Here is a 6,000-nt window from a genome sequence, read left to right as displayed (position 1 = left end):
AAATGAGTGTATTTGAAGTAGATACAAGGGAAATTTAATTTAAAATTTAAGATTCAATGAAATGGTTCTACATTTCAGGGCACAGTGGCACAGTGGGAATCAATGTCATTTAATCTATTTGCATTTATTTGATCTAAGTTATTTTAGAATTACACATGTATGATGTGTTACCCTTTTTTGTCTTAGTTGATACTTAAATAAAAGACTATAGATGATGTCTTCAGATTCTTGCTTATAACTATATGGAAGTCAAGCAGTTCTTTTTTAACCTACTTTTTTGGTTCTATGTTTTAGTTGTCTCAAACTATATCACACAATGAGAAAAAGAACATAAGCACATTAAGTGCACCAAGTAAATGCTATTAAGTGATGTTGCATGTACAACAAGTGGATTCTTCGGATGGCTTTCATTTTTTAAATTATTTGCTAATGAGAAAACTTTGTGGATCTGACCCACAACCAATTCCTGATCTTCATGAAACTCTATATAATAAGGTAAGTCTTTATCATTCCCAAATATAGAAAGCAGACATTTGTGTAAGTACAAAATTCAAATCAGATAACCTATGCATCTTGTTATACCAATGATGATGGATCTGAATTAAATAATGCATTGCATTCTAACATGCTTATAACAAGCATTAAGCGGGACTCTAACAGAGAACTACATTGTTACAATGTTCATCAATAACTTGGCCTAGAGACAAAAGGCTAAAGAGTTGCTTGATTTTAGCCATTTTGTATGGTCAGTTACCAATATTTCTCCTGTAGTACTTTTGCAATAACTCAGTAATTTATTTAACAAGGCTTTATTAAGTCCCTGCAGTGTTCCAGCCTCCATGCTTGGCACTGAGGATACAGTGATGAGTGAGACAAAGACTCTGACATCCAAGTAGAGGAGATAGATTTTGAGAAAAAAAAATTTATTTGAAATACAGATTATGAAAAGTCTGTGAAGAAAATCCAATATGTTAGAGATTAACTGGGTAGAGGCCTAAATCATATTTGGTGGCTGTGTCAGGGTGCAGCCATTAATAAAAAAGGGAGAAATCACACTATGAAACTTTAATGTAGGAATAAGTTAAATAGGTGTTAGAGACCTGGAAAAGCGCAAAGGAAACATTAAGATGTCAGAGGAATAACTACAGGAAGCAACTATCACAACTGGGTCTGAGTGGCAGGAGGAAGAGTTTAGAGTAATCAGAATCTAGAAGCTCAGAAGTCAGAGCCTTTGGAGCTAGGACTCAACCTTTTAAGGAGTGGGCACTGCCCAGCTGCTTATTCTGAGTTGGGGGGAAAAACGGAGGCTAGAACCGGTTGCTGTTGCCAGGGCAACACTGACAGAAACAAGCAGGAAACAGGAAGGACCACCAGTTCCTTCTTCCTTCCCTCTGCTTTCCAAGCTCCCTGCAGTCTAATGCAACCTCTTACTGAACCTAACAGGAAGCCAGCTGGCAAAAAACTGCAGAGTTTCAGCCCCAGCACCACAGTGCAGAATGCAATGGTAGATTTGGAGCTGAGAGACGATCACTGGTCAAGTGATGGAGAAGGGTTCTCTAAACAAGTGACTTTTGAGCTCAGATCTAAAGAATGAAAATAAGCCCCACATGTTAATAATTAAGAGAATAGCATTTCAGAGGAAAGGGCTTAAAGAATACAACATCAGAAAGGAGTCAGAGTATGATGAGGGATGGGAGTGTAGTCTGAGATATAATTTGAGGGAACTGAGGCCAGGATGGAGCCAGATCATGCCCACAAATATGCAGGCTGTTGGGTGTAATACTAAATACACACACACCTTATAATGCAAATCTGCTAAGAGCATTGGGAAGCCGCTAAAGATTTAGGTGGGAAAAAAAAAAAAGTCTATTATTTGCTAAATACCCATTGAATACAAGGCACCATACTTGACAAGGATTCTTGCAAACAAGGAACTCATTCTCTACCTTCTAGCCTGTTCCTCTGTCTGCATTTTGATTTCTGGTCTACCCAGTTTCCCAACCAGAAACCTCTGAGTCATTCCTTCTTCTCACTCCCCACGTCCAATTCGTCACCACATTCTGTCAACTCTACCAATAGTTATGAAGTAACCCTCTCTTTTCTATTCTCACTGCTACTACCTCGGTCTTTCCTCTGCCCCAAGAACTGCCCTCCCCATATCCAGCCTTCACACTGCTGCTAGAGTGATCAATCCAGAACACAAATATCCTCAGGCTAAGACTCTTCGTTTGAAAACTACTTCAGCAGATGAGGTCCAAGAACCCAGTTAGGGCATTCAGAGCCTTCTGGAACCCAGCCCCTGCCTCCTCCAATTTCACTTTTCCCCCCTCCAACTTTATGTAACACCAGACAATTTGCAGTTACCCCTTCAAACCATGTCATTTTATGCCTCAGTGCCTTTGCACAGGATAGCTACTCTTTCAAGGCTTAGTTTGGGCATTAACTCCTCCAGGAACCCTTCCTTAAATCTCCAAACTAGACTAAGTGCCCCTCACCTATGCTCCTACTTATCACTGAATCTCATTGGAATAGTCTGCTTATATGGCCCCTCCCCCAGTTGATGGTAAGTTCCTTGAGGGCAAAGATGTTCCTCTTTGTAACCCCAGCATGCATGGTGCCCTGTAAGTGGTAGGTACTCATTACTGAACAGACCAACAGAATTGACCTTATATAGCACTCAGCAGGGGGCCAGAGCCAGAACCTGACAGGAAAATTTCATATCCCAAGCTTAGAACATGCAACAGAGAAGAGCCCATAAAGGTATGAGTTAGTGAACACATCTCATGAAGGGACAAGGACAGAAGCTAATTGGTCATGGACCTCACTTTGACAAAGCACCTCAAATGCTGACTTGTGGCATCATCTCCAAATAAAGTTACACATATGGTTTTATATTCTATGCATGTTTTAAAAACATTAATATTTTAAAGGTAAATGTTTAAAATATTCCATGATTATTTCCCTCTTTTGCTATTCTTCACTTTTTAATATACCAATAGCCAAAAAAAAAAAAAAAAAAAAAAAAAAATGGAAGTGAGATAATACCAAAGACTTTCATCAGAATTAACATGGACCTGGAAAAAGATGAGATCATATTTATTGAAAAATGTTTCCTGGCCCTGAGGCAGGAAGAACAGGAACATGGCAAGTGGTGATCATTCAATAACTGGGCTGAATGAAGAAATAGGTGACTAGAAATCTAGTCCATAGTACTCATATGACTACAGGAAGAGTTTTCCAACCGGAAGAGGACGTTCAGGATAGGAGACAGGAAAAGGAGTATCCAAAGCAAAGGTAACAGGAAGCCCTTTGAGTCTGTGCGTGGAGAGACTGCCCTTGTCTGCAGACTGAACCAGTTACATGTGGAGAGCTATCACCAGAACTGATGCCTTTTTTTTTTTAATTGGGAACTCTTTTTTTTTTTTTAATGTTTCTTTATTTTGAGATAGAGACAGCACGGTGGGGGAGGAGCAGAGAGAGAGGGAGGGAGAGAATCCCAAGCAGGCTCCACATATGTGCAGAGCCCGATATGTCTAGAATACACCAGACGCTGGAAGCATGAAGACGCCTCTGCCCTCTAAGAATGCTACATTCTTTTGAAGCTTTTCTTTACAGAAGCTCAAAGTGATTTAACTATGTTGAAGTTTCAGCAAATTGGGATGTAAGGAAATTGATGAATTATCAATTGAATGGTAAACAGTATAAAGCGTCTTCAACTTTCTCAGCATGGTATCTTTTCCATGGTGATTCTACTGCTAAGTTGACTTTTTTCTCCAAAGAAGCCTCTGTAAACTTCACAGACAACCAGAAGTACCGCTCCCCAGCTGCCAGTGGGAATGCTGGCCACACTTGATCTCAGCAGCTGACGTTCAGGGCTGCTCCTTCCCAGGGCTCTTCTCTTACTTCAGAGACTATGTCAACACATTGTGATGCAGGAGCAATAGAACAATGCCCAGAGCAGCCTGGCCTCCTCTGCTTCTTTACTAAGTGGTTAGTTGCCTGCCTGGTAGACATAAACACCTTCTGACAAAGAAATGTGAAAAGAGTTGGAAACCTGCTGTTTGGAGACTATTCTGCTACTAGACATCCAAGAGATCTCCAGAGATCTATTTCAGCCTCACATCTATGTAAGTACAATTTCAGTGCGAACCTGAGGAAGAAGGAAATGGATAGTACTTGAATGAATTCAAGTACTTCAAGGGCAAAATGTCTATTTTCTTTCCATCTTCCTCTTTTCCTTCTAGTTTCATGTCTTATACTGCAACCAGAACAGCAGGAAAGCTCAGAGACTTAACTCTAGCTACTGAATATTTCTTAAAAATAATTTCATTGAGAATTTGCATTAAAATGAAAGCAAGTTTTCTAATTGTTTTTAAATTTTGGTTTTCTGGGCCGCCTGGGTAGCTCAGTCTATTAAGTGTCCCACTCTTGGTTTCGGCTCAGGTCATGATCTCACGGCTTCAAGAGTTCAAGCCCTGCGTGGGGCTCTGTGCTGACAGTACGGAGCCTGCTTGGGATTCTCTCTCTGCCCCTCCCCCACTTGCTCTGTCTCTCTCAAAATAAATAAACTTTGAAATTAATTAATTAATTAATTTTGGTTTTCCAAACCATTACCCCAATTTTCTTTCATTGAGTGAGAATTGAATGAACTTTTGGAAAGACAGTCACTTTTCATTATTCAAATGGGAGAGAAGATCCAGAATACAGGGCTTTCCTGTTCAAAGCTGAACGATTAGCTGGGGGCCCCATGGGGAGAATGGGGTCCACAACAGTCCAACCTTCTCAAAGGTGTGACCAGAACTGCAACATAGAATTGTGATGCAGCAATCCTAAAAATATGTTTACTAGTGTGTTAAGAATGTTTAAAAAAAAAACTGTCTAAGGAGATGTTATGCTTCAAAGTGCTATGAAGAACCAACCTGAAAGCACAAGTACCCCAGAGAACAAGTAATGGGTAAACACTGCCATTTAAGAGCTTTTATGTAATTACAGATGAGAAATAACGCACACAGAAGAAAAGGCAAGATAATCTAGGTGGTCAGTATAAGGGCGTTCACTATAGAATTCTTTTTGTTTGGTTTTGTTTATTCTTGAGAGAGCCAGAGAGAGAGCATGAGCAGGGGAGGTGAAGAGAGGAGGGAGACAGAGGATCTGAAGCAGGCTCTGCACTGACAGCAGCGAGCCCGACTCAGGGCTTGAACTAAAGAACCATGAGATCATGACCTGAGCCGAAGTTGGGACACTCAACCGACTGTGCCACCCAGGCGCCTCTCACTATAGAATTCTTAAAACTTTGCTATAGGTTGGAAAATTTTTTATAATAGACTACCAGTGGGAAAAGATCAAATGGGAATGGTAAATAGCAAACAATTATAGACACCCTTCCAAATTAAGTGATCAGAAAAGGCCCTGAAAACATTTCCATGTTGGCTCCCAGACTCCTGCTCCCTCCCTTTCCCAATTTCCATTAAACTCAAACTGTCACCAGTCCACAAAATTCACAGTGACTACATTCATTCCTGGGAAAATCAAGACATTCCACCACCGCCCACAGGTGAATATACTTCATATCCACACTATTCTTAGCCCTAATAGGGCCTTGGTCATCTTGAAACATTACCCAGAGAGGGAAGTCTGGTGATGTCATGGGAAGTCTGGAGCAAAGCTGAAGTTCCATCCCTGAAATATATACAGCTCATTGCCTCTCTGTGTTTCATGTCCCCATTAAACTGCTGGCATTGGTTTCTGATTTGTAATCCAATTTAATATGGAATCTCTCTACCTTTTCTTTTTACTAAAAGTAGCCAAACAATGCTTTTTCAAATGACAGTCATATTGTAATTCTCCAGAAAAACGCAACCTTTTGTAACTATCTCCTGAATTAATCTTCATCCGGTTAAAGCCAAAAGAGAGAAAAGAGGATGGGGGGGGGGCACTAATTAAAAGAAATAACAAAGAATGTAAAGAATCTGCTTGTGACAGGATAAGTTAGGGTCCATC

At 40.4% G+C, this 6,000-nt stretch overlaps 1 protein-coding gene across 8 annotated transcripts in view; it reads left to right on the top strand.

Annotated features, from left to right (window-relative positions):
* The first annotated feature begins 3,965 nt into the window (after nucleotides 1-3,965).
* GARIN2 (golgi associated RAB2 interactor family member 2) overlaps nucleotides 3,966-6,000 on the top strand; it is a 34,401-nt gene continuing 32,366 nt past the window's right edge. For 4 of the 8 annotated variants that reach the window (XM_049612628.1, XM_049612631.1, XM_049612629.1 and 1 more), the window contains exon 1: nucleotides 3,966-4,127. The gene's annotated coding sequence lies outside the window, so the exon portion shown is untranslated. The remainder of the gene's footprint in view (nucleotides 4,128-6,000) is intronic. The other 4 variants (XR_007453688.1, XR_007453687.1, XM_049612632.1 and 1 more) reach the window with 1 other exon arrangement.

Source organism: Panthera uncia (assembly GCF_023721935.1).
Source record: "Panthera uncia isolate 11264 chromosome B3 unlocalized genomic scaffold, Puncia_PCG_1.0 HiC_scaffold_1, whole genome shotgun sequence".
In the NCBI taxonomy this organism is placed as follows: domain Eukaryota; kingdom Metazoa; phylum Chordata; class Mammalia; order Carnivora; family Felidae; genus Panthera; species Panthera uncia.
The sequence above is the reverse complement of the archived record's forward strand: the minus strand, read 5'-3'. Positions and strand labels throughout refer to the sequence as shown.